We start from the raw sequence: 26,504 nt of genomic DNA on the forward strand, positions 1-26,504 counted from the left end.
CTGGGATCACAGGCACTTGCCACCATGCCCTGCTAATTTTGGTATTTTTAGTAGCAACGGGGTTTCACCATGTTGGTCAGACTGGTCTCAAACTCCTGACCTTGTGATTTGCCCATCTCAGCCTCCCAAAGTGCTGGGATTACAGGCGTAAGCCACCATGCCTGGCCAGGATCCCTCTTTCTGTAACTTCATGGTGGAATTGTCCCCAAATCCACTTTAGGAGTATCTAAAATGGGACCACACCTCTGGTAGAACATGTGGGCTCTTGATTCTCTTATGTGCTGGGCCCCGCTGAAGGCTTTAATGTACCATGTTGTAGTGATTAATTTCCCCTCTCTGTGTTGAGTTCTGTACTTTATGTTTGAGCTCTTTGTAGAAAAAAAATCATTTGTAACCATGTTTTGACAGCAGTAAGACAGGCTATAACTCGGAAGTGAAGATATTGTGGTCCCTTGTAATTGTGCTTAATCACAATATATTTTAATGAGAGGAAAATTTTGAAGGAGGGGAAAAAAAAGAAATGTTAAGATAATGGAGGTGGCATGCAGTTTTATGTCTTTTGCCCCGAAGATCACCCTTGTTGGTGGGTTCTGGGTGTTGATGGAATGATTGGCTTGTCTCCATGGCAGATGCTGGTGAGGATGTGCCACTCCGATCTCCTGGGGTCCCTTTTACTGGTTAGGTGCCCTTCACCCTGAAGGAGCTGCTGCTCATTTCTGCAGCCTTCCCCATAAAGCTTTGGGAGGAGAGAGCTGCCTTGCCAGGAAGTGCTGGGAGTTACATTTCTCAAGCCACAGCTCTGGGTGTCCAGTACTCGTAACTGACTTGGGTGGGCTGGGACGGGGTCTACAGAAGCCTTTCCTCAAGCCTGAGCGGACACAGAACAGGCAGTTTATGCCCCAGAGCTCCCCATGGCATGGTAATGAAAACAGACTTCACCTGAAACCACATTCTAACTTGCTCCTTTCTCCGCCGCATCCTGCAGCTCTCACTCCCTTTTCCCTGAGAGTTCTTACTCAGGAATCCCCATCTCAAAGTTGTTTCTGTGGAACCAGACATGAGGCAGATTCACTTTTCAGAAGGAAGCCATCTTGATTTCTCACCACAATCCAGCAAACCTAACTTTAAAAATAATAACCATTGTGTTAAACTTTTTCTCTGTCCCCAGCACTCTGTAAGCAGTTTATATATATTATCTTTTACTTTAAAAATCTTTTATAGTTGAGGAAACTAAGACTTAACCCACCTGCTCAACAGCATGTAGTTTAGTAACTGATGGAGATGGCATTTGACTCCAAAACCCATGGTCTAAAGCACATTGCTTTACCTCTTTTGTTACTTATCACCAGGATGGTAACTCCTCATCAAAGGAAGCCATGGTTTCCAGGAGCCAACATGGTTTACTAAAAAATAAATCTTGGCAAATTACATGTTCCCCGCCCTTCCTTCCTTTTAAAAATAAATGTTGGCCAGGCGCAGTGGCTCATACCTGTAATCCCAGCACTTTGGGAGGCCGAGGTAAGTGGATCACCTGAGGTCAGGAGTTTGAGACCTGCCTAACCAACATGGTGAAACCCCATCTCTATTAAAAATACAAAAATTAGCGGGGCATGGTGGTGGGTGCCTGTTATCCTAGCTACTCAGGAGGCTGACACAGGAGAATCACTTGAACCTGGGAGGCGAAGGTTACAGTGAGCCGAGATTGTGCCATAGCACTCTAACCATTTATGAGACAGAGTCTCACTCTGTCTCATAAATGAATGAATGAATGAATGGATGAATGAATGAATGAATAAATATATGCTATATCAGTGGATTAAGGCAACAGCTTCGATTTTATCAAATCCAGGATGTTGACAAATTCACTTCTATATCTTTGAAGACTAAGTGAAGACATGTGGACTGACAGTGGAATGTAGTTTGTTGAATAACCATGATCAACAACTTTTGGTAACCTGGGAGAATTGCCCTGATTTCATAATCATTCCCAACCTGGAGGTGCTGTTATCTTTTTTAAATTTTTAAATCAGGCCCTGTAATTCTTTTTTAAAATTGTAAATCAATGACTTAGATGAAAAAATAGTAATCACACTTTCCAGTATGCAAAATGGGAGAGAACTAACACATAGGTTATCAAAGCCAGTATTCTAAAGAAAAACCACAACAGAGGAGAAAGCTGAGTTAAGATGAAGTGAGGTGCAATGTAGGTCATTCAAATTCCAGTATTAAGGTTCAAAGTTCAACTGCATGACTACAGGTTTTGTGAGATGTGGCTTCGCAGCAGAAGTTCTTGTAAAAGCGACATCAGGATGTGAATTGATGTCATACACCATGGGGGCTGTCTAAGGAGCGACTGTGACCTTTGACCATGTTTACAGATGTATGCTCTCCAAAGCAGGCGAGGCGATCGTCTTTCCATCTTTCCGTATGTAAACTGATGATGAGTTCAGTTTACACCTAGGAATAGTTGGAAGGACATGGATAAAACAAGAGTACATTCAACAGCAAGAGCAATATTGTGTCTGGAAATGAACAATACCAATTAACTGAACAGTCAAAGAAAACGTTTAGCTTCAAAAGAAAACTCTTGGGAATTTCAAGTCCTGGAAGGAATGTGGCTCGGAATTGCATGCTGGGTTGCACCGAAAGGACAAAAGTACCAATGACAAAAACTACATATGAGGAAAAACTTGAGAAGAGACAAAAGCTGTTTCAACACAAGGAAGAACTTTCCTATCATTCTAGCACCGTGATACCCGGAGTCTACTTTGCAGTGATGTACTGAGTTCTGTCACCAACAGGGAAATTGGTAATTGTTTATCAGGATGTTATCACAGAATGAATGCACTGAGGAGGTGACTAGATTAGATGGTATCTAACATGCTTTATATCCATGAACTTATGACTTAAAAATATTCCTAATGTATATGATGGTCATGGGTGTGGAATTAATATGAACTTCACAATGAATTCTAGCACTCAAATATTCTGCAGAAAAGAAATCCATTGGACTATGTAGCCCTGAGTGTTTCTTAAACTTACTTGACTTTGGACTGTTGCGTTTGAGGGGTATCTTGCATGGTGCCTGTTCTGTGGGCCGGGCCGTGGGAAGCACTGTTGTAAAGGACTCACGTGTTCTTGTTTTTATCTATTAGACATCAAGTAGCATTGCCCTGGTTTCATAATAGCTTATTGCCTGGGTTCAGGCCTGAGTATAGATCAGTGGAAAAAAATCAGACTGGAAATAGGAAGCTCCCGAGTGCTCCTAAGGGAGTCTGGCGTCTGCTGGTCCTTGTCTCCGTTCTGAGATTAGGACCAGCTCCAAATGATATTTACAGAAATGTTGCCTACACCGAAATAAACCCATGTCTAGACTAGCTTGGGTATAAACTCTGTAGAAACAAAATTAGTTTACTCTTCTGCTGGGCCTTATTAATACTACTAGTACTAATAAATATTACTTATCAAATACTAAGTCATATAAATTATTACTTATCAAATAAAGAAATAAATTCTGGGTCAGTGGATTAAGGGAATAGCTTACTATATGCTAGGCACTGAACTAGGCCCTTCCTATACGTTGTCGAATTTAATCTTCCTAATAACTCTGCCAGGTAGCTTTTATTAGTCCCGTTAACAGATGAGTAAACTGAGGACTCAGGAGCCTAAATAACTTGCTGAAGTCGGCTCAGTCACCAAAGGATGGATGCAGGATGTCACGCTAGTTGTTATGATTGACCCCAATCACACTCTGAAGAGACTTGACACACAAGTTGGATGACTACAAGTTGTTAAGTCTACAAATGCCTGCCAAGGGTGCCATTCTCCACCAAGCCTCTGGCAGGAATGCATTTTCCAGGGACTAACCAAATCCCCCCTCGACAATGGCTTTTGTAGTTTGATGCTCATGTTCCTAGGACAGGAGGCAGCGTCATCTTCAAGGGCTTTTTTGTTTTTTTGAGACGAGTTACGCTCTTGTTGGCCAGGCTGGAGTGTAAAGACGCAATCTCGGCTCACTGCAATCTCTGCTTTTCGGGTTCAAGCGATTCTCCTGCCTCAGCCTCCTGAGTAGCTGGGATTATAGGCACCTGCCATCATACCTGGCTAATTTTGTATTTTTAGTAGAGACGGGGTTTCACCATGCTCATCAGGCTGGTCTCGAACTTCTAACTTCAGGTGATCCTCCCACCTCGGGCTCCCAAAGTGCTGGAATTACAGGCATGAGTCACCGCTCCAAGCCCCTTGAGAGCTTTTAAAGCCCTACAGTCTCTGAGCACCAAGGGGATCGTTGTGACCTACAATGTATAAACAAAGGAGAGAAAAAACAACTGTTTAAAAACAAGTTTAAAATAAAAAAAGGGCCTCCTCACTGGAAATTTTAATCAAGAGATTAGTTTACTCTTTTGTGGAGCTACAGGAACTTGTAATGGGTTACACCCATGTTGGAAGATTTGTCTCTGAGAATGAGAGGCCTGGGCTTCCACTGTAGGAATGTCACATGTTTTCTCTTGCACAAGTAAGTAGCAAGGGGGCGCCCAGACATTTGGCTTACTGCTGAGGCATCTGAGGTCTGTGCTTATTCATGCATATTTACAAGGTAATTAGTTGTCCATTCATTCATTAGTGTGTTTATAGGGCCACTCGCAAAGCTTCTCAATTGCAGCTTGAGGAGAGACAGCCAGGAAGGGCCTCGAGGGAATACTTGGGTTAAACAGAGTCACAGCTTGATATAGTGAAACTCACCAGTCCCCAGACCAGAACTAGTTTAGTAACTCAAATGTGATTTTTCAGTCACCCAGAAGTGAGATCTTTAATTGGCTCATTCACGTTTTCTCTCTAAAAGTCAGGCAGATCCTCAGAGATGGCAGACACTCCTGTTTTTTAAGCCTTCTCTGTCCAGACAGAAATTTCAATATTTCATTGTTTTTCCTTTAACTTACTGAAATTGAGATGTAACTTGCATACAGTCAAATTCACTCACGGGTGTATAGATCTATGAATGTTGATGGACATACACAGCTGTGTAACCACTACTATCAAGTACAGAACAATTTCAGTGTGCTTTCAAAGTGAATAGTTTTTGCAGGTCAGGCATGTTGGCTCATGTCTGCAATCCCAGCACTTTGGGTGGCCTATCCAAGAAGATTGCATGAGCCCAGAAGTTAGAGACCAGCCTGGGCATCATGGTGAGACTCTGTCTCTACATTAGCTGGGCTGACTGGCACATGCTTGTGTTCAGCGACTCAGGAGGCTGAGGCAGGGTGATCCCTTGAGCCCAGGAATTTGAGCCTGCAGTGAGCCAAGATTGTGCCACTGTACTCCACCCTGCGTGGCAGAGTGAGACTCTGCCTCTAAAAAAAAGAAAAAAAAAAAAAGAATTTTGGCATGTTTTTCAGAATCAGTTGAGCAGATATGATTTAGACATGCCTTACTTCATGGAATGAGAAAAGACAATATTCAAAGAGAAAGGACAGTTGCTGTAAGGTTTTGATCCACGACAATGCATGTTGGAAAAATTCTGATGGAGCAGGCAAGACTCAGTCTAGTGATGCAGCATCAGAAGAGAATAAATAGATCTGCTGACTCAGAAGTGATTGAGGGTTGGTTATCTGGTTTTCTAAAGCTGCTTTTTTTTTTTTTCTATAAAATGAGGGTGATGGATGATGTTTTTTCCTTATGTGGCTTGGTGAGAATTACTATCATTCCGTTGGCCACCTAGATAACTGGACACAAGCCTCTTTATATTTAAAATCCACTCCCTAAGTACACAGGGCCGGCCTCACCACCCAGGAAGGAAGGTGCTTCTTGTACTAGCTGCTTTGCATTCCCGATGAACTCCTCCTGGATATCAAAGACAGGCAGTTTGTAGAACCTGTGTTTTTGAAAATCTGCTCCTATGTTAGATCTGAGAGAAAAAACGTCTGGCTCTTCAAATCATCTTCACACTTTCAAATCCCCTCTGAATCTTTGTTTTTCCCAGTTCCAGGTCCTCCACAAACACGCTTCCTATGGTCAAATGCATGTTTCAATATTTAGTTCCTTCAGTGATTTCAAAATGACTTCAAACTCACCTCCTTCAGGAAACCTCCACTCCAGCTAAACTCCTGGAAGAATAGAGGGTATCATTGCACGGTTGCTTACAAAAAAAGAAGAGCGCCTACCACCTCTTCCTTCTTTAGCTCTCATTTTGTGTTCCAGCAGCCTTTTATTAATCCTCCCTTGCCCATTAGAGCCCCAGAGTGTGGGGCTGAGCGCTCCATTTTTGAGTTGGAGTGCTATCTATCATCTACTCATCATTTCCCTAACATCCACCTACCTGCCTACCTATCTATCAGTCCCGTCCACCCATCTACCATCTCTATCCATCGATCTACCCATCATCTGTCTACTAATCCCTATATTATCTATCTCTACCATCTGCTATCATTTACCTATCCATCTACCTATCATCTACATGTCTGCCTAACTTATCTGATCTCTATCTCTATCATCTGTTAATCAATTATGTCTATTATCTTCCTGTCTATCCATCCTTCCATCCCTCTGTCACTCCATCCATCCCTCCATCACTTCACCTATCCTTCCATCCCTCTACCCATCCTTCTATCCATTCCTCCATCCATCTACCCATCCCTCGATCCCTCTATCCATTATTCCATCCCTTCACCCATCCCTCCATCCCTACAACCATCCCTTCACCCATCCCTCCATCCCTCTACCCATTCTCCCATCCCTCCACCCATCCTTCCATCCCTCCACCCATCCCTTCTTCCCTCTACCCATCCCTCTACCCATCTCTCTATCCCTCCACCCATCCTTCCATCCCTCTATCCCTCCACCCATCCTTCCATCCCTCCATCCCTCCACCCATCCTTCCATCCCTCTATCCCTCCACCCATCCTTCCATCCCTCCATCTCTCCACCCATCCTTCTGTCCTTCCATCCCTCCACCCATCCTTCCATCCCTCCCTCCCTCCACCCATCCCTCCATCCCTCTATCCATCCCTCCATCCCTTCATCCATCCCTCCACCCATCTCTCCATCCATCCCTCTATCCATTCCTCCATCCCTCCATCTATCCTTCCATCCCTCCACCCATCCTTCCATCCATTCATCCCTCCCTTGAGTATGTTATTTATCATCTCAGGGTCTTAGTTTTCTTATCTATAAAATGGGACTAGTAATAATGCCTCGAAGGCTGTTAAAAGGATTAAGTGATGTATATTTAGCATTTAGAATAATTTCTGTCATAGAGAAAGCCTCCATAGTATTAGCCTTCAGTGTCTTCATTATTTTCATGATCTCCTTGTCTCCTCCCTTGTCTCCTCTCTTGTCTCCTCTTCCATTCACAAGAACAGGGTCACGCTTTCTTATTTGGGACTTTCGTCAAACCCTACCTTCAACCAAGTCCAAGTACCAGTAGCAAAACAGCTGTGGTGTTCAACACCCACCCCGGTCACATCACTTCATCATATCTGGGACCTGGGCCCATACATTTCACTGCATTTTGTACCTCTTTCTTTTTATGGTTTGTTCATTTTTTTCTTACCTTATTATTTCATGTGGTTGCCACTCCTGTTTCTGTATTCTTTGTACGCATCTGCTCTTCTGAAACATGTGTTTGGAAATATAGTCACTCAGAACTGCACCAGGTAATATTTCATGGTAGTCACTGAAGGGTTCCTGGTTTATACAGGAAGAGTAGACAATCCACAGCCCGCTGCCTAATTTTGTATGACCTGACAGCTAAGAATGATATCTACATTTTTAAATAGTTGAAAAAATAATATTTTATCACATGTGCAGATCACACAAAATCCAGATTTCACTGTCCATAAAGTTTTATTGAAACACCACCACGCCCCTTTGTTTACAAACTGTGGCTGTTGTCATGCGACAGAGGCAGAGTTGAATAGCTGCGACGGAGACCTAGTGGCCCCCAAAGCCTGGAATATTTACTGGCTGGCTCTTTACAGAAAATGTTTGCTGACCGCTAACTTGGAATCTCATTCTAAGTAAACCCACAGATGAAAAAATACAGGGTATCTTGCTGTGAGAAGTGGGGATTGAAGGCAGATTATAAGAGGCATCTTTGTAGAGCTGTTGCCTTGCGTTTTCAGTGTTTCCTATTCCTTGCCTGTTGCATTGAACATATTTGATGGGATATGTGTTAAGTTGGTTCGCATAAGACTTCCACGTCAGTTTCTCAATTCTCTACACCGCTATAAAGCTGGAGACTGTCATCTTTGAGTACTGGGTTTCACAGGACACAATCCTTTTCCTTAGTGGTAAAGGCTTTGTTTTTTGTGTTTTTTTATGTGTGTGTGTGAACCACAGTTCTTCCTGAATTTCCTTTATCGATGTTCAAAACCCGGCCTTTTGTGTTAAAATGGTGCAGCTTCGGGCTTTTCAGCTCTGCACGCGCAAGGAGCCTATGGGTTGTCTTTCCATGGGCATGATTGACTTGTTCTTTAAATAAAACTCCAGTCTTTGTTCTCCGTTCCCCACTAACTGCCATATTCAAATTGTTTGTTCTTGTCTAAAATAACTTCACTTCGTGCCAGTTATTCCGAAGTCTTGCAAACAATTAAGCACAATGTTTACAAAGTAAATTGACACCTATTCTGGAGAAATTCTGCAAAAACAAAGAAAGAAATCCAAATAACAAAATGAGGGAAAAAAGAAATCAGACAGTCCTTTATTTTGTACATAATGTGTTGCTGAAAACGTGTCCGGGAGTTGAAGAGTGGATTCACACATAATAAAGTGGGGGTTCCATTTGCAGAGAATTAAAAAAAAATAAGAGTTAGAAAAGGCGTAATTTTGATTTGGGCAGGCAGTGCCTTCCATGGGCCATAACAGCTGGGGCATGGGAGGTGGCAGTGGGTGGGAAGGGGCCGCTCCGTCTGCATTTTAGAGAAACCAAGTCAGGTATCTACCCTGACTGGGGCTGGTGGTTGGGCAGCCCCTATCCTGGAACGTATGGAAGCGTTAGCTTGCTGGAATCAAATTAGAGGCAAGTGGCCAGGCGCGGTGGTTCATGCTTGTAATCCCAGCACTTTGGGAGGCCGAGGTGGGCAGATCACAAGGTCAGGAGATCAAGTCCACCCTGGCCAACACGGTGAAGCCCTGTCTCTACTAAAATACTAAAAATTAGCCGGCGTGGTGGCATGAGCCTGTAGTCCCAGCTATTTGGGAGGCTGAGGCAGGGGAATGGCTTCAACCTGGGAAGCGGAGGTTGCAGTGAGCCGAGATCACACCACTCCAGCCTGGTGACAGAGCAAGACTCTGTCTCAAAAAAAAGAGGCAAGTTTTATTCTTGTTGTTTTTAAATTTAAACTATTACTAGTAGTATGGAGCCTTGGTTGTCACTGTCCAGCATACACACACACACACACACACACACACACACACACACACACACTCTTATGGCCGTCACCTGACTGCATCCCAGAAGGAGCACTGTGGTGGAATCAGAGGGGACAGATGTGGGGATAGGTATGGGGCGTAGGCTGGAGACTGTACTCCTAGCAAAAAGGCTGACCAAGCCTCTAGTTCCTGGTCATGCGTGGTCTACCTGTCTGAGTCAGCAGGTTAAGACAGCAGCTCCAGGAACTTAAGGCTAGTGGGTAATTCTTTCCCACCATGGTCCTGGGAAGGCACTTGCAGCTCACCTAAAACCTGCCCTTTCTCAGCCCCCATTGCCCCTGGTGGTACTAAGTATTGCTTGCAATCATTGTTTTTCTTTTTCTTTCTTTCTTGTTTTTTCGAGACAGAGTTTTGCTCTGTTGCCAGGCTGGAGTGCAGTGGCAAAATCTTGGCTCACTGCAAACTCTGCCTCCCAGATTCAAGTGATTCTCCTGCCTCAGCCTCCCAAGTAGCTGGGATTACAGGTGTGCACCACCACGCCCAGCTAATTTTGTATTTTTATAAAGTAGAGACGGGGTTTCACCATGTTGGTCAGACTGGTCTCGAATTCTTGACCTCAAGTGATCCACCTGTCTTGGACTCCTGGAGTGTTGGGATTACAGGCGTGAGCCACTATGCTCGGCTGCAGTCATTTTTCATATGAAGTACAAAAGGTCATGACAGTGGATTGGACATGTACACACTATGTGCTCATGTGCAAAGAAAATGTATTTTTAAATGTTTCATGAGAAATCCGCTCTTCCCTGGCAGCCTCCACTCTGCTGAGTATCAAGGAAAAATGAAATTTGGTCTGATTCAATAATTGAAGCCACTTCTTATGCAAAGGTCTCTGGGGTAAAACTTTATTCTGTTAGATTTCTTCTGCTGCTTCTGCCCTTCTCCAAGAGAGCTCCCAGGTGGGTGGTGGAGAGTCCTCAGCTCTTGGTGGGGAGATAGTGGCCTGTGCACTGGGGACCCTCTTGTGGCCGTGTCGTCGTCCTGTATCTGCCTAGTTGCTAGGTGTCCTGCTGTCACTGGTGCTGAAGTTGACAGTTCTGACACGACCGACTCTTCTTTCTCAGCTTGGTCATGCTGACCTCCCAGCCAACCCCAGCCCCTCCTCAGCACCAAGCCCGGGTGTCCTCCTGGAGCCTGAGTATCATGATTCCTGGTCCACCACATCTCCCCTGCAGTCCGTGGTTCTCAGGTTCATTCCCTACTGTGTACCCATCTCCCACCCGCCCCCAGCTCATCAGCTGCTTCTGGGCCCTTCCACAGGATACCCAGCAACCAACAGATAATTTCCTTGTGATATAGTAGCTGAAGGAGATATGGAAAACTAAACCTGGGCTCATAAGACCTCTGCCTTTTCTCCAACTTGACTCTGCTGTGGCATCCCAGGTTGGTATGGGGTGAGGAGAGTCAGTCTCTGATAGAGCCTTTGCTGATTCCGAGTGCCTCATGAGAAGGAAGACTTTTCTCTGCTTGGGTATTCCCCTTTAACTGATTTCACATACTTCTCCACTTCCAGGACTCCAGCCTGGAGAATGGTGGTCAGCACATGCATTTTTCACCACCTGCTTTCCGATTGCTTTCCGTGGTATCCTGCCAGTTTCTTTGGGGTGGAAGGGGTAGGCATTCTCGTTCCTCTTCCTGTTGTTTGGAACAGTTTCCTTTACCCAAGTGCTTCTTCCCCAAACCCCTCCCAACTGGAAGAGTGAAATGGTTGCCAAGGAACATGTTTTATGAGGAGGAGGAATGGAAATCACGTCAGTCAACTACTTTCAAAATACTGTCGTGGCCTTACCTCAGTTTGTGGTATACAAGGCTGCTTATAGGTATGCTGCATAGTGTGGGACCACTCAGGGTTTATGGGAATTGACAAGGAATTGTCAAGAACCACAACCATACAGTGCCCTGTAGGCTCTTCAGGTGCTACAGACAAAAAGTGCTTCTGTCCTTGAATGTGCGATAGAGCCCGACACCCTGGAACACAGGGAACATTCAATCCTTCTGAATCAGACTACGGTACTGGAAGGTTCAATATCAAAGGAAATTGTTGTTGAGAAAATGCCAGCCAATTCCCGAGGATCACACCAGGAAAAATTACATTGTGTACCTGAGTGAAATTAGGTTGGAACAAGCATCCAGGCTCTTTTTAAAGGTAAAGTAGTCATGGAACTTTCAGCCGAGGATTATGTGTGAACCATTACAGGGGTGGTCCTACTGCCTGCTTTTTCTCTGATGGTGGTGGGGGCTTTTAGGACTGAGGAAGGGAGAATTTTAGCAGCAAAAGGACATGAGTGGATTCCTGCCCCCTCTTCCTTTTCCTCTTCTTGGGTGTTTCCCTTCTCCCCTTCTTACCTCCCTTCTACTTTCATCCTCATCCCTCAGAGCCCAGCAGCCTCACTTTAGCATTAGGGTCATGCATCACTTATTCCTTGATCTGTTTGGCATGCATTGGATGCCTGCTGTGCGCTGGATCCTGAGCTGGGTGAGCAGAGACAAAGATGAGGTCCCTGTTCACTCCAGATGCTTGGACAAGAGAACTGACCTGTGCAAGATGGGATTTGAGAGAGTCATTGAACATGGGAGGAGACAGAGGATGGGTCCAGAAACGGGAAATGGAGATGAGCAGACACAGGGAAAATGTTACTAGCAAGACCAGCAGGAAGAGCCTGGTATACACGGATCACAGTCCCCAGGGATAGGGTTAGGGTGGTGGGGATGCTGGAGTCATGAAGCTCTTTCCCATGCGGGAGGACAGCAGCATGTCCTCTTAGAACTAGCCCGCTGAGAGGTCTCAGCTAAATTCATTGGTTCTGAGGAGCCATTTCAGTGCTTGTGGTATACAAGGAGGAAGGAAGCCATTCAGACGCTTCCTTCTTTCTTTGACTTAGGGAAGTGAAGAGAACTTTAATTCTGTGAATTTTTCATAATGGTCTCAAGATCACTTCACAAAGATGGACACTTAAAATCTCCTCGAACATTTTATTCTGGTCCATGGTACACACGTCTTCCACTGAACTCAAGTTTTTCCAAGACGATTTGATCTTTTTCGTCATAGTGATTGTTTAGGTGGGGGAATGCAAGGATTACCTTTCAACCTGCTGGCTCTTCATAGGCTCATATTCCCTTCTGAAAGGTTCTGAAAATGTAACCCAGATACTCCAAAGCATAATCTCAATTCATTGCCTGTGAAGACTCTTCCGCTTTTGTACAATCAGGCCAATGTAACATACAAGAGCTAGCTCAGTAAGGGGAGCTGCAAGTACTCACTGACATTAGCAGCAGCTGCCTGGGATGCTCCCCTTTGCCTGTTCCTGATCAGATTTCTTTGTGGTTTCCTCAGCCGTCTCTGACATCCTGATCTTCCTTGATCTCCCTGCCTTGGTATTTGAGCTTTAGATTCCTCCCATGGACTTTTACCCAAACTGCCCTTTTAGGCCAATAAAACATCATAGGAAGCTTCTTGGTGAACCTCTGGCATCCAATTCATTCCTTACCTACTGGTACATACCATACATGCATGCACACATGGACACACACACACACACACACATAGTAGCAGTTGACTTGCAGGACCTCACTAAATCACATATGCTTCTGCTTCCTTTCTGTACAGCTTGATGTATAGAAACAACTCTTTTTCAGTGGGACTGGAAAAGACCTGTTGATACCTGAATCCCAAATGGGAAAACTCCCCTTTCAAATAACACTTTATTCTTTGCAAAGATCTTTCAAAGTTCTTTTTTTTTTTTTAAAGCTATTTGGAAGCTATATTAGGATTCATTGAGGTTTTCCATGTGCTGGACCTTATTCAGACTTCATGTAGCTGATTTCACCATGTGGAAATTAAACTGGCATTATACATTTTTTGATCTGGCAAGAGGAGCCATTTTCTCATCAATCCACCCATGAACCTAACTTTATTAGAATCTGTTAAAGACGATAGAAATATGCTCATCTAAAAAAATCTTTTACTTGCCATTTTGCTTCAATAGAATGCACAAAACTCCAAAACAAAGTTAAAGTATATATTGGCTATAGCTCTGGCCAGAGCAGCCCCAAACAGGAAAAGCAGCATCTAAGTCCTAATGGAAGAAAGGCTTCCTGGGCCACTTTGGAGCACTAGAGATACAGTAGTCATTTTCCAAGTTCAGTCAAAACCTGACAGCTTTCTCTGGCATTTCTAGTGGGACAAACACTCAGTGTCAAGTGGTCATGTTGAAACGGAGACATGTGAATGCTAATGAGCCAACCATGTCACGTCCAGCCATATGTGACAGTGACACTGGGGCTTTGTGGACAATCTTCTATCCCTATACCATTGCTGAGAGAGCAGGACCAGATTTTCTTTGAAAATGGCAGGAATGTGGAAATAGAAATAACAGTTCAGCCAGTGTGTATGTGCTTCCAAGAATTCTTGTGCTCGCAGTGATTCTGGAGCATGGTCTTGGATGGCTCTTTGAGAAAAGCTGAATAGGTTTGAAAACAAAACACCATCAACATATTCAACGTGATTTGTTTCTTTAGCACAACATTTTTTGTCTCCAGGATTTCCAAGGTTTTACCTAAGTAGATAAGTAGGTCAGGTGTGGAAGATCACAGCCTGTTAGACAAAGAGCAGTAATTACATTTTGATCAAATTATATAGATTTGAAATTAAATAGAAATTTAGGTTTATGGGAATATTGTATCAGGTAAGTGAGGCTTGATCAAACAGCCATTCCAAAGATGCTAACACACGTTTAGTTCTAACTTGTTAACTTACTCATCGGGCCCATCACACGGCGCACTGAGCTTAGGTTCGTCATCGTCATTCCTAGACCTGATCTGTCAGAGGCTCCATCTTGACTCCATCTTTGTCTTAGTGCATTGTGTGTTGCTGCTGCAGAATGCCAGAGACTGGGTAGTTTCTAAAGAAAAGAAGTTGATTTGGCTCATGATTCTGGAGACTGGGAAATCTAAGAACTGTGGTGGCGGCACCTGCTCGGCTTGCGGTGAAGGTCTCATGCTGCACATTACAGCACAGCAAAGAAATAGAGGGGGATGCAGGTGTGCCAAGGAGGCAGAAGGTGAGAGCAACCTCGGTTTATAACAACCCCCTCTCAAGGGAACAAATCCACTCACTCAAGAACTAACCCAGTGTCCTAAGAGAGACATTAATCTAGCTTAACTAATCACCTAAGGAAGGTACCACACCCAACCACATTACATTGGCAATTAAGTTTCAACATGAGTTTTGGCAGAGACAGACCACATCCAAGCCATGGTAGGCATCAGCAATGTCAGAGGCAGCAAAAGAGAGACGGGTAAGGTGTGGATGCTTCGATGTGACCAGTCAACGCTGGTCATAGTTCACTGATTAAAGCCAGTCGCTTTAGAGTAGATGGGGCAATGTGATCCTGCTTCGTGGCCTAGAATGTGTACTCAACATTTGTCAATAGCTCCAGTGACTACTATCGTTGCCTTTGAAGATCATTTGTTATTATTACTTCTTTAAGAAATGACTCAAGTCCTGAATCTATCCCATTTTTAAAGTTTCCTTCTTTCCACCCCCACACAAAAATGAACATGTTAAATAACCAATTTCCGTATTTAAGAATCTCACTTGAAATGGATTCAGCTTATAAATATTCAGTTTTTTTCCTATGTAGGCATTAGGTTAAATGCTATCCGCGAGTTGCTTCATGTCTTTGGTGGTAGACTTTACAGACAGACACAGGCAATCAAATAAGATGGCTCGTCCTCGGCAGACGGGTTCAGCGTGGAATGGGAGCGGTGGAGAAGATGCTCCTCAGTTTCCTTAGGGACACTCAAGACAGCCTCCTAAGAGTCAGAGGAGTGCTACATTTTAAACCTCCCTGCTCTTGTCCTGTCCTAAAACATGGTTCTCATCTTCGAGTGAAAGCTTTCATGTACTTGAAATAAATATGATTCTACTTTCCTCCATTTTCCTTTCCACGCAAAGTGAGTACAGTTCTTTTCATTTCCATGAGCCCATTTTCTCTTGTGGCCCTTTTGAATTATACCTTGCTCCTAGCTAGGAGGTGGAAAAAGTAGTAAGCGAACACGGAGTAAGGCACATTTACTCAAAGACTAGGCTGGTTGAGAAACACCCTTGACTACTTCAAGGGAAAAAAACAGGACATTTAAGCATAATTTTCTTTTTCCTCTCAATAGGTAGAGAAAAAAGAAAGCAAAGGCTGGGTGTGGTGGCTCATCCCTGTAATCCTAGCACTTTGGGAGGCCGAGGCAGGTGGATCTCCTGAGGTCATGAGTTTGAGACCAGCCTGGGCAACATGATGAAACCCAGTTTCTACTAAAAATACAAAGATTAGCTGGGTGTGGTGGTGCATGCCTGTGATCCCTGCTACTTTCGAGGCTGAGGCAGGAGAATCACTTGAACCCGGGAGGTGGAGGTTGCAGTGAGCTAATATCGCGCCATTGCACTTCAGCCTGGATGACAAGAGTGAAACTCCATCTAAAAAAAAAAAAACAATAGAAGAGGGATGGTGGGGAAAGGTGGGGAAAGAAGAAGAGGAGGGATTGTGGGGAAAAGGGGAAAGAAGAGGGTCGGTGGGAAAAGGGGAAATAAAAATAATTTTCTTGACTACCTGGAGGGTATCAGCTTAGAAAAGAAGCTACCCCAAAGCTAGAGAGCATCACGTCTGGATCCTTTCAGCTTCTGTTCTAGGTGTCTTAGAAAAACTCGACAGAAGAACTTCTAGCTCAATTCACTTCCCCGTCTCACAGGCACCCTCTATTTTTTTTTTTTTTTTTTTTTTAGATGGTATCTTGCTCTGTCACCTAGGCTGGAGTGCTATGGGGCTATCTCGGCTCACTGCAACCTCCGCCTCCCGGGTTCAAGCGATTCTCCTGCCTCAGCCTCCTGAGTAGCTGGGAATACAGGCATGTGCCACCACATCGGGCTAATTTTTTGTAGTTTTAGTAGAGACGAGGTTTCACTGTGTTAGCCAGGTTGGTCTCGATCTCCTGTCCTCATGATCTGCCCTCCTTGGCCTCCCAAAGTGCTGGGATTACAGGCGTGAGCACTGCGCCCGGCTGGCAACCCCTCTGGGGAGTACTCTGTCTTACAGCTTTGCCAACCCTGCAGAAGCTGCTTCAGATGTTATTGTTTGCTTTGTTTTTGGTAGCTGGGGTGGTCATAACATAGCGTTGCACCTTTGCTACCAGAACCTCGGTCACTTCTGAGGGCCACCTTCCTCTATGTCTCTCCTCCTTCAAGTCCTTCCCTGTTCTACAAACAGTCTGCAAAATCTCGCCTAGGTCACATTTGTGCACTGTTAAATGAAGTATATGTGGCAGACTCCACTCGGGGAGACACTTCTTTCCCAGTACTGATGTTTCCTTCCAGGTGAGGAAGTATCTGCCAGTTTAACTCCTGGCCTAACTCTCACATAGCAGATGCGTAACTGATCAGAACATCTGGGAGGAATAAACGAGGGTTTGGCTTGGCTGTGTGCTTCTTTCTCTTGGGACATGGTTGTCCCTCCCAGAACACTTCATATGCTGTGATCCTGCAGGAAAAACTGTACCTTGATCTGGGCTTTACTTATCAGTCAGTTTTCTCTACATCCTACAACTTAACCTTTTTCATTAATAAAGAAATGAACTGGCCGGGCATGGTGGCTTACACCTGTAATCCCAGCAGTTTGGGAGGCTGAGGCGGGTGGATCACCTGAGGTCAGGAGTTTGAGACCAGCCTGGCCAATATGATGAAATCCCATCTCTACTAAAAATACAAAAATTAGCTGGGGGTGGTGGTGGGTGCCTGTAGTCCTAGCTACTTGAGAGGCTGAGGCAGGAGAATCGCTTGAACCTGGAAGGCGGAGGTTGCAGTGAGCCAATATCATGCCACTGCACTCCACCCTGGGCAACAGAGCGGGACTCCATCTCACAGAAAAGAAATGAACCTTTGTCTCTTCCTCTTACTGTTTCTCTTGTTATTTATTTAGCCCCATTACACCATGAAATGAAGAAATATGTTTCATGGCAGAAGAGCAGAGAGTGAGTGCCTGGGGCAGGGAGTGGACGACAGAAACTGTCAGTCCAGGCATTCCAGCATCAACCTGGAGTTTCCTTTAACCCGTAGATGCTCACCTTGGCCTGGTCTTCAGAGAAACAGGAGTGACACCAGCACATCATCCACCTCTCCCTCCTCCTTTCTAGGGCATCAGTAGACTGCATGGTACTTCATGGTGTAATTTATTTAATTTTTCTGAGTCTTAATTTTTTTTTTATCTGTTTTCAAACATACTATTCTCATCATTTATTTTGGGGGAGAGCAACTGAGATTACATATATACACATACACATGCATACACGTGAATACAGAAAATCACACACACACCATACATTATGGTACCTGACATGGCAGGCACTCAATACCAACCATATGTCAGGTACGGTATTGTATTGATGTAGTTATTACCGTCCCTGTGTTTTTGCAAAATTTTATGTGTCATTTGATTAAGATTGTGACTTTCTTGAGGACAGGAACTCTGCATTTATTCCTTTTCCCATCTTGCAAGGAATCAGTAACTGATTCTAAATAATTTTTGTAAGCTGGAGCCTAGCTCTGCTGCCCACACTTGAGTGCAGTGGATGGTCGTGGCTCACTGCAGCCTCAGACTCCTGAGCTCAAGCAATCCTCTTGCCTCAGCCTCCCAAGTAGGTAAGACTACAGGTGTGTACCCCCATGCCCAGCTAACTTTTAAATTTTTTGTAGAGATGAGGTCTTGCTCTGTTGCCTGGGCTAATCTAGAACTCCCGACCTTGAGCGATCCTTCTGCTTCAGCCTCTCAAAGTGCTGGGATTATAGACTAAATAAGTTTTTGAAATAATTGTTAGAAGCCTATATAAAACTGATCTACAACTATTTTTGAGAACTTCTGAAAGTTTAGTTTGGGCAGGATTACATTCTCTGTATATAAGGCTGCTATAGATATTCATGTAGCAAACAAAATAGTGTTATGTAGCCTGCCTCATGATTTCAAAATCCCCCCCAAACTTCTGACACTTATCAGCCACTGTGATGAAGAGAATTTGTGAGAAAAAAAAATCTAGTGGTATTTCTCAAAGAAATGACAGATTTTCAAGACGTGTGTATAGATATATATTTAACATATACCAGCATGTGAGCAAATAGTAAAAAAAAAAAAAAAAAAAAAAAAAATCACTGGATAAAAGCCTTAAAAGGCTTTTAAAAAGAATGTGGTGGCTTATGCCTGTAATCCCAGCATTTTGGGAGGCTGAGAGGGGAGGATCGCCGGAGCCCAGGAGTTCAGGCTGCTGTGAGCTATGATTGCGCTATTGCACAGGGCAACAGAGTGAGACCCTGTCTCTTAAAAAAAAAAACAACATATAAATAAGGGCCTCATCTTGCTTACAATAATTTAATTTGTTAAAAGTTAGTTATCAAGGGATACTTCTTGAATCAATTGTATGTCTTGTGCTCATTTCAGTCTTCTATCCCTAGTCTTAAGGTGGGTCTTTGGACCATTTCTTAAGCTATTAGGTTGCCATTCCTTATATAATTAACATGGGGTTGTTTGGACATAAGCCCCTCAGTGAGCTGGAACTTTCCAGGATGTGTGAGGAGGCTGGGAAACCTCAGCAGATAGCACAGCCCTGGTGGATTGCTGCCATCTGGGTCAAAAACCAATGGCTTCAAGAATGCATAAAGAAGCAGATGAAACTCTAGTCAGGTGAGGGGCAGCTCTGGCCAGATGGGGACACATGAATGTCCAACCACCTGTCCCTGTCCCTGAAGGAAGGCCACCACAGGTGAACTTCCTTGGTCCCTTCCCTTTCCCATCCTCTCTCCCCCCACCTCCTTCTCGTGTCTCCCCAGTCTCCTGTGGATGCAAGGTGCAATGAGTTGAATCATTTTTGGTGGGAGAGTTCTACAAGAGAAAGTTGCGGGATTGCCATTTATCTTATAATTAGATATGAGATTAACTGTCTGTGTGATGGAGAAAAAGCCAAGGAATGAATTTGCGAGAGGCTGCAGGATCCGGAGCTGGTACTAAGAAAGCTGTTCCCGAGAATGTTAATAGGCGTCGTGTAGATGAATTTCTGAGTGCCGTGGATACTCATCTTCTGGAATCTCACTCTTCCAGCTGTCATTTTGCCCATTCCCATCTGTTTCTTATGCTCTGATAAACGATAGCACTAACTTATTTAGCACCTCTCATCAGAGCCCCCAGGGCTGCTCTGATCCTGCAGGGATTCTCTGCCAAAGTGTGACAGCTTCAGAGTGGACACACTGCCTGCTGCTTCCGGACGTTAGTACCAGACTCTGAAATAGGACTTTGCCTTCAGGGATGCTCACCATCAATGGTGTGATTTTTCTGTTGCCCTTTTCCAATCCCTTTAGCCTTGAGAATGGAAAATTTGGCCCATTTCTCCAGGGCTGTGAATATCCTGGGAGTCGCCTGACTGGAGAAGCTCTAGGATGTTTGAAGATTTTTATAGTTGCTTTTGAAAATGGTTATTGGCCTTCTCTTGAGTCTTTTGAATGTGTCTAATGGAGACGAGAAATATGTAACCTCTGCATTCTGGAGGATAATGTCAGTCTTTGAGCTAGTTAACTAGTCTGCCTGGTACCTGGATCCGTTTCTTCCCTGCCATAGATGTGTGGTGGGCTTGGGAACAGTGAGCACAGTTTGCTGCCTTCTCTGTGACAGATTTCTTTGAGATTCTGAACTTACTGGCTACTGTTGATTTGCATATTGAATGACTGGAGGAAGGGCATCTTTGGCAAAATTTAAAAGAAATTTGGGAGCCAGGATTTGGAATGTAATAAGACAGGTTATTCAAAGAAGTTAAAAACATTCATTTATTTCTCGTATACTGCTGCTTTGAATTTAGAATTGTTGAGCCAAGTGCAGTTTGTTAATGTTGACAATTAGCAGAAGAGAAGAGAGGCACATGCCTGTCGCTGTAAATACTGAGCCAGGGCATCTCAAATATGGGAGTTTTCACAAGAAATGGGAATAAAATCTCCACAAAATCCACATAAATGGGTTGGTGTGGGAAGAATCAGAGGTTAAGAGGGGTGGGGTTCCACCTCCCGTGTACCCACAGGCTTCTAGCTTGCCACAGTTAACCCATGCTTCTGCTGATCATTTTGAAATTATTTTGAAAGAAAACACATTTCTGACATTGTTTTGGAGAATATTAAGAAAAGGGGATTTGCTACATAAATGTCTTTTTTTGAGAAGTGTCTGTTCAAAAAAGCTCATCATCACTAGTCATTAGAGAAATAAAAATCAAAACCACATTGAGATACCATCTCACGCCAGTTAGAATGGCAATCATTAAAAAATCTGGAGACAACAGATGCTGGAGAGGATGTGGAGAAATAGGAACATTTTTACACTGTTGGTGGGAGTGTAAATTAGTTCAACCATTGTGGAAGACAGTGTAGTGATTTCTCAAGGATCTAGAAATAGAAATTCCATTTGACCCAGCAATCCCATTCCTGGGTATATACCCAAAGGATTATAAATCATTCTGTTATAAAGACACATGAACATGTATGTTTATTGCAGCACTGTTCACAATAGCAAAGACCTGGAACCAACACAAATGTCCATCAATGATAGGCTGGATAAAGAAAATGTGGCACATATACACCTTGGAATATTATGCAGCCATAAAAAGGATGAATTTGTGTCCTTTGCAGGGACATGGATAAAGTTGGAAGACATCATTCTCAGCAAACTGACACAAGAACAGAAAACCAAACACCCCATGTTGTCACTCATAAGTGGGTATTTAACAATGAGAACACATGGACACAGGGAGGGGAACATCACACACTGGGACCTGTTGGTGGGTGTGGGGAGGATAGGGGTGGAATAGCAGGGAGTGGGGATTAGGGGAGGGATAGCATTAGGAGAAATACCTAATTTTGATGATGGATGCAGCCAACCACCGTGTATACCTATGTAACAAACCTGCATGTTCTGCACACATACCCCAGAACTTAAAGTATAATTTTAAAAAAAGAAGAAAAAAGCTTTATAAAAAGTTGAGACCAGTGTTTCTCACACTAGCTTCAAGCAACTCTGTCTTGATAAGAGGACTTTAGAAAAGGAGGACTCTGTGATCAAATAAATTTGAGACATGCAACATGGCTTTCTCTTTACCTTGGAGATGTCCAAAGCACAGTAGGATATTAAAGGCTCTGATAAGTCCTGTAGTAGTGAAGCCAGTTCAATTTCGTTTATTCAGTATTTTTCAAACTGATTTGAGCATAGTGGTTTTGTTTATTTTCTGTATCACATCCCTGTATAATTCCCCGAGGGAATCAACTTGAGATGACAAGGTACCATCAACTTTCCTGGAGTGTAATTATTCCGTGAAGCAAACTATGCTTAAATGCAACAGGTGTGGCTTAGTGTGATTTCTGAGATGTCAGTGAAAATATCTACCATGCACCCTCTTCCTCCTGCGACTCTTGCCATCAGAGCGTCCCCTGAAAGACGTGCTACGGTTTGTTTCTTGCAGGTGTGAGAGACAGGAGGCACTGGTACACTTTTCCTCTTGTGCCATTGATTTCAAATCCTGCTTATCCTTTTAGACTAGGAGCCAGCAAACTTTTGTGTCAAGGGCCAGATAGCGAATATTTTCAGTTTTGCGGGCCTGATGGTCTCCGTAGCAACTCTCCATTCTGCCATTGTAGCGCCAAAGCAGCCTTAGACAATGCGTAAATGAATGGGCGTGGCTGTGTTTCAGTACAGCTTTATTTACAAAAACAGGCAGTGGCAGAATTTGGCCTGGGGGCCATAGTTTGTCAACCCCTATTCTAGACTCTGTTCGGAGCCGACCTCTTTCTTGCAGCCTTTCTTGGGGTTCCAGCCACTGTTCCCGCATTGGTTTGAACCTTTGTTTAGTACTTGCTTTATTCTGTCTGGCTGCGTTGCCTTTCATCTGTCACTGATGCTGTCTTGAGGGTTGGATGGGCCCGGGGATTGCACTGTGGCTCTATCTTATCTCTCTAATCAGGCTTTTCTTTCTTCCCTCCACTGTGGCCTCTCTGGCCATCTTTTAGTTCTTCTGCCTGCCATACTCCTTCCCCCTATGTCTCTCTGCCTAATTAACTCCTACTTTGGCGTAAGGTCTTAGCGTACTTAAGATTTTCCTGACCTTATGGATTTGGTAAGATTTCCTTATCATAAGTACTCAAAGCTTCATATACCTCGTAGACCTTGGCTCAAATACAGTTTCCTATTTGCTTTTATGATCAGATAATTAATGTCTGTCCCTTTCACTGGTCTCTAAGCTCCATAAGGGCAGGGATTCGGTTTCCACGTGCTTACTGTTACATACTTAGCCTATAGCCCAGTGCCTGACATACGGTAAGTTGCTCACTGAAAATTTGCTGAAAGAATGAATGCATGAACTAAGGCTTGGATAGTCGAACTCATTCACTGATTCACTTCTCCCTGGCTCTGGGTTTTGTATAAGAGCTGGCACATGTAGACTTAATAAGTTATTTAAGGAATACAAATTAATAACTTGTTACTCTTAGTATCTGAAAGTGACAAGACTTCCAGCTGTGGCTTCCTCTGGCAGGTTAGAAACGGATGGATGATGCCTCATGCCGCATCATTGTGTCACTTTCATCCAAACATTTGATTTCTTTTCAAATTGAACTCAGTTACAGCTGCCAGGCACACACTTTACAATAAATGACAGAGAACGATTCCTTTCTACTGGGGAACCTTCAGTATCTACGCTGAGCAGAACTCAACTGGACATTAGTAACTGAGAGTAAAGCATTATAGTGTTCTTTGAGTTTAAATTTTAAAAAAAAAAAGATAGCAAAAAGCACCTTTTCAGTGACAGTCAACCTGAGAAAAGCTACCAAGTGGAAAATTCTAAGTTAAGATGCAATTGTGTTGTTAATTGTATTTTAGGGCCTTTACAAAAGTCAGACCATGGTGAATTTGGGATGAATGGCTGTTTTTCCTTTGAAACTTGGGCTTCTTAGCTGACAAGAACCTAATGTGACTGAACTATCATGCCTTTCCTGGGCCTCCAGAGAAGAAAGCTTTAGCCTGAGATGATTTGGTCAATGGAAATCAGAGCCCTGATTCTAGGTTCTCATCCCAGGAAGAGAAAAGAGCTTCAGAGAGAAAACAGATGCCAGAAGGCCACACACAGGAAGGAAAAAAATCTCACCTGGGCTGGCATTGGATCCGGTTTGACAATTTTGGTGACTTGTTATTGTGCTGGTCACTGACGATGCCAGGGGAGTGTCTTTCTCTGTCACTGAAGATGGAATGAAGGGGCCGGAATGGGGTCCTTTGAGAAGGCAGCGCCTCAACTGTATTCAAAGGCAAATGTAGAGAGGGTAGGTGCCTTTGGAATGGGCCTCTGAGCATCAGAAATGATCGGACATGGAGTCTTTGGGTTGTGTCCATTCTAACATGCTGTTAGGCTATATGGGCATCTCAGAAGAATGTGAGCAGTGCCTTTAAAGGTCAGCCCATGTGTGTCCATTTCACAGTACAGTGTCTTTGCCTTTCCACCGAGCCAGCACCCTGATGAGCGTCTCCTTGCAGTCATATGTCTGCTGTAGGCTGCAGGAGGGATGCATGTGCTCAACATGGCTGTAAATTTCCAGGCAAATGTTTAGACAGAGGCTAAGTGTAAACATCATAATCTAGCCTCCTCAGACCTCAGACTCTTCAGGCCAGACTCATGTCCTAGGCAGGCTACCACGTTCAGGTGCTCCTATGTGCCAGTACCACACCGAGCACTTTCATACGTTATCTCAAGTTGTCATAACAGTCCTGAGGGGTAGGGGTCATTCCCAGTTTACAGCTGAGAACTCTGAGGCTTAGAGGGTTTGTGGTTGGCTTAAGGCGATCCAACAGGTCATAGGCATAGCTAAGTTGCAGAGATACTGAGAAGGTGAAGGATCCATTCTCTGAAGGTCTGGGGTTTTCTCATTCCAGTGCCCCTATGGAAATTCCAGCAGAGACGATATCCAGTCCATATCCCTCCTCAGGATGCTGCCAACCACATTCCTCAAAGCAGTAGAGACCTTTATGCCAGTCTGTGGGGGAGAACAACAGCTGATTATATGACTCTGGAAATCAGAGGTCACAGGACAGAGTTCCCTGAGTATAGTATTTTACATACTCATCTCTGCTTTCATGCCTTCTGTCTTCGAGCTAAAACTGTCCACAGATTAGTGGTAAAATTAAGGCTTTGGTGTCAGACTGTTTCCGAATCTGTGTTTCTCCACCTCCTGACTGTGTTGCCTTGGCAAGGAGACTTAGGCTTTCTAGACCTCAGTCCCATCATCCGTCAGGAGGGATAAAAGTAGTTGTCTCTAAGTTGACTGCAAGAATGAAATGTGATAACCAATGTACCGTGATTTGTCACGGGGCATGCTAGTAGTTGTCTGCTAGGTTGACTACAAGAATGAAATGTGATAACAGATGGAAAGTAGCGTGCATCCAGTAAATAGGGTGATGATGATGTCTGTTAATTCCTTTTGATCAATCTCAATCCAAAGGCAAATGTGTTCTACTGCCAAGTTATTGAGACTTCCAAAGATTGAAATCTCAATAACTTTGGTAGTAGAACATGTGTGTCTTTAGCTTCATAGAAATATCAGTGTGGTTGGTGTTCCAATTATATGCTGCTGTATAACAAACTACCCGAGAGCTTAGTCGCTTAAAATAACTATTAGTATATATCTCTCATGAGTCTGGAATTGATGGAGCTCAGCAGGGTAGTTCTTGCTTGGAGTCTCTCAGGGGGTTACCTTCAGATGTTGGCTGGGGCTGGAGTCATGTGTAGGTTTGACTGGACTGGCTAACAAAGATGACTCGCTCATAGGGCTGGCTGGGAACTCAATGTGCAATTGACCAGAACCTATCATCCACATGGCCTCTCCATGTAAACTGTGAATCTCACACTATGGCAGCTGGGTTCTGAGAGAGAATGTCCCATCAGCAGACATTCCAAGAAAGAGGGAGCAGAAGCCACCAGCCAGTTAAGAGTTACTCCCACTACTGGCCCTGTGTCACTTCTGCTATGTTCAATTGGTCCGACATGGCCACCCAGATTCAAGGAGGTGGAGAAACAAACCTCACCTCCTTATGAAGGGCATGGCGAGGTCACATTGCAGAAGAGCTGGTGGGATGAGAGATATTATTGCCACCATCTTTGGAAAATAAGGTCCGTCACAGCTGGTATGCAGTAAGACTGTACACTTGGCCAGAAGGCAGTGGATGTTTTTGGTTTAAATATGGGGGAGGTCTTAGGATTCAACTTTGGCACGAGTCTGTTGGACTGAGTTATACTTGGTGACATTCTGAATATGCTTTCTTCTTACCTACGTGCCCTTATCTCCACGGAGCCTGTCCTGTATCACTGGAACTGCTTTCCCTAATGCTGCACTTGCCTTATGGTGGCTCATTTTTCTCTTCCTTCCCCTCTTGTCTTACTGTGTAAACACAGTAATTTTTAGTTCTTGGAAGTCTCTTCTTGATCTTCCCCTTCATAGTGGTGAGTCACATGGTTCAGTATTAGAGCACAAAGAGGCCCAGGGTCGTACATTTAGAACCCTAAGACTTAAAGTCTGTGGCCAAGGAAGATTTTCTGGTGGGAAAGTCCGATAGAAAGCCTTTGAGTTATCTTGTCTAACCCAGTGGTTTTCAACAAAGGGAGATTTTACTCCTAGTGACAATTGGCAAGGCCTGCTATAACTTCTGACTGTCACCCTGGGTGGTAGTGCTTGCTACCAGCATCTAGTAGGTAGAAGCTAGAGATGATGCCAAATACCCTACGGTGTACAAGACCCCTCGCCACACTCCTCAGCAAAGAGCTATCCAGCCCGAAGTGTCAATCGTGCTGAGACTGAGAAATCCTCGTTCTGACCTCAGCTAGCATTGCCATTGGGAGATACTTTCCCAGGTCACACTATTAAAAGGGAATCTCATGGCAGGGCGTGGTGGCTCATGCATGTAATCCCAGCATTTTGGGAAGCCGAGGTGGGCGGGTCATGAGGTTAGGAGTTTGAGACCAGCCTGGCCAATATG

The sequence above is a fragment of the Cebus imitator genome, unplaced genomic scaffold, assembly GCF_001604975.1.
Source record: "Cebus imitator isolate Cc_AM_T3 unplaced genomic scaffold, Cebus_imitator-1.0 Scaffold118, whole genome shotgun sequence".
Lineage (NCBI taxonomy): Eukaryota > Metazoa > Chordata > Mammalia > Primates > Cebidae > Cebus > Cebus imitator.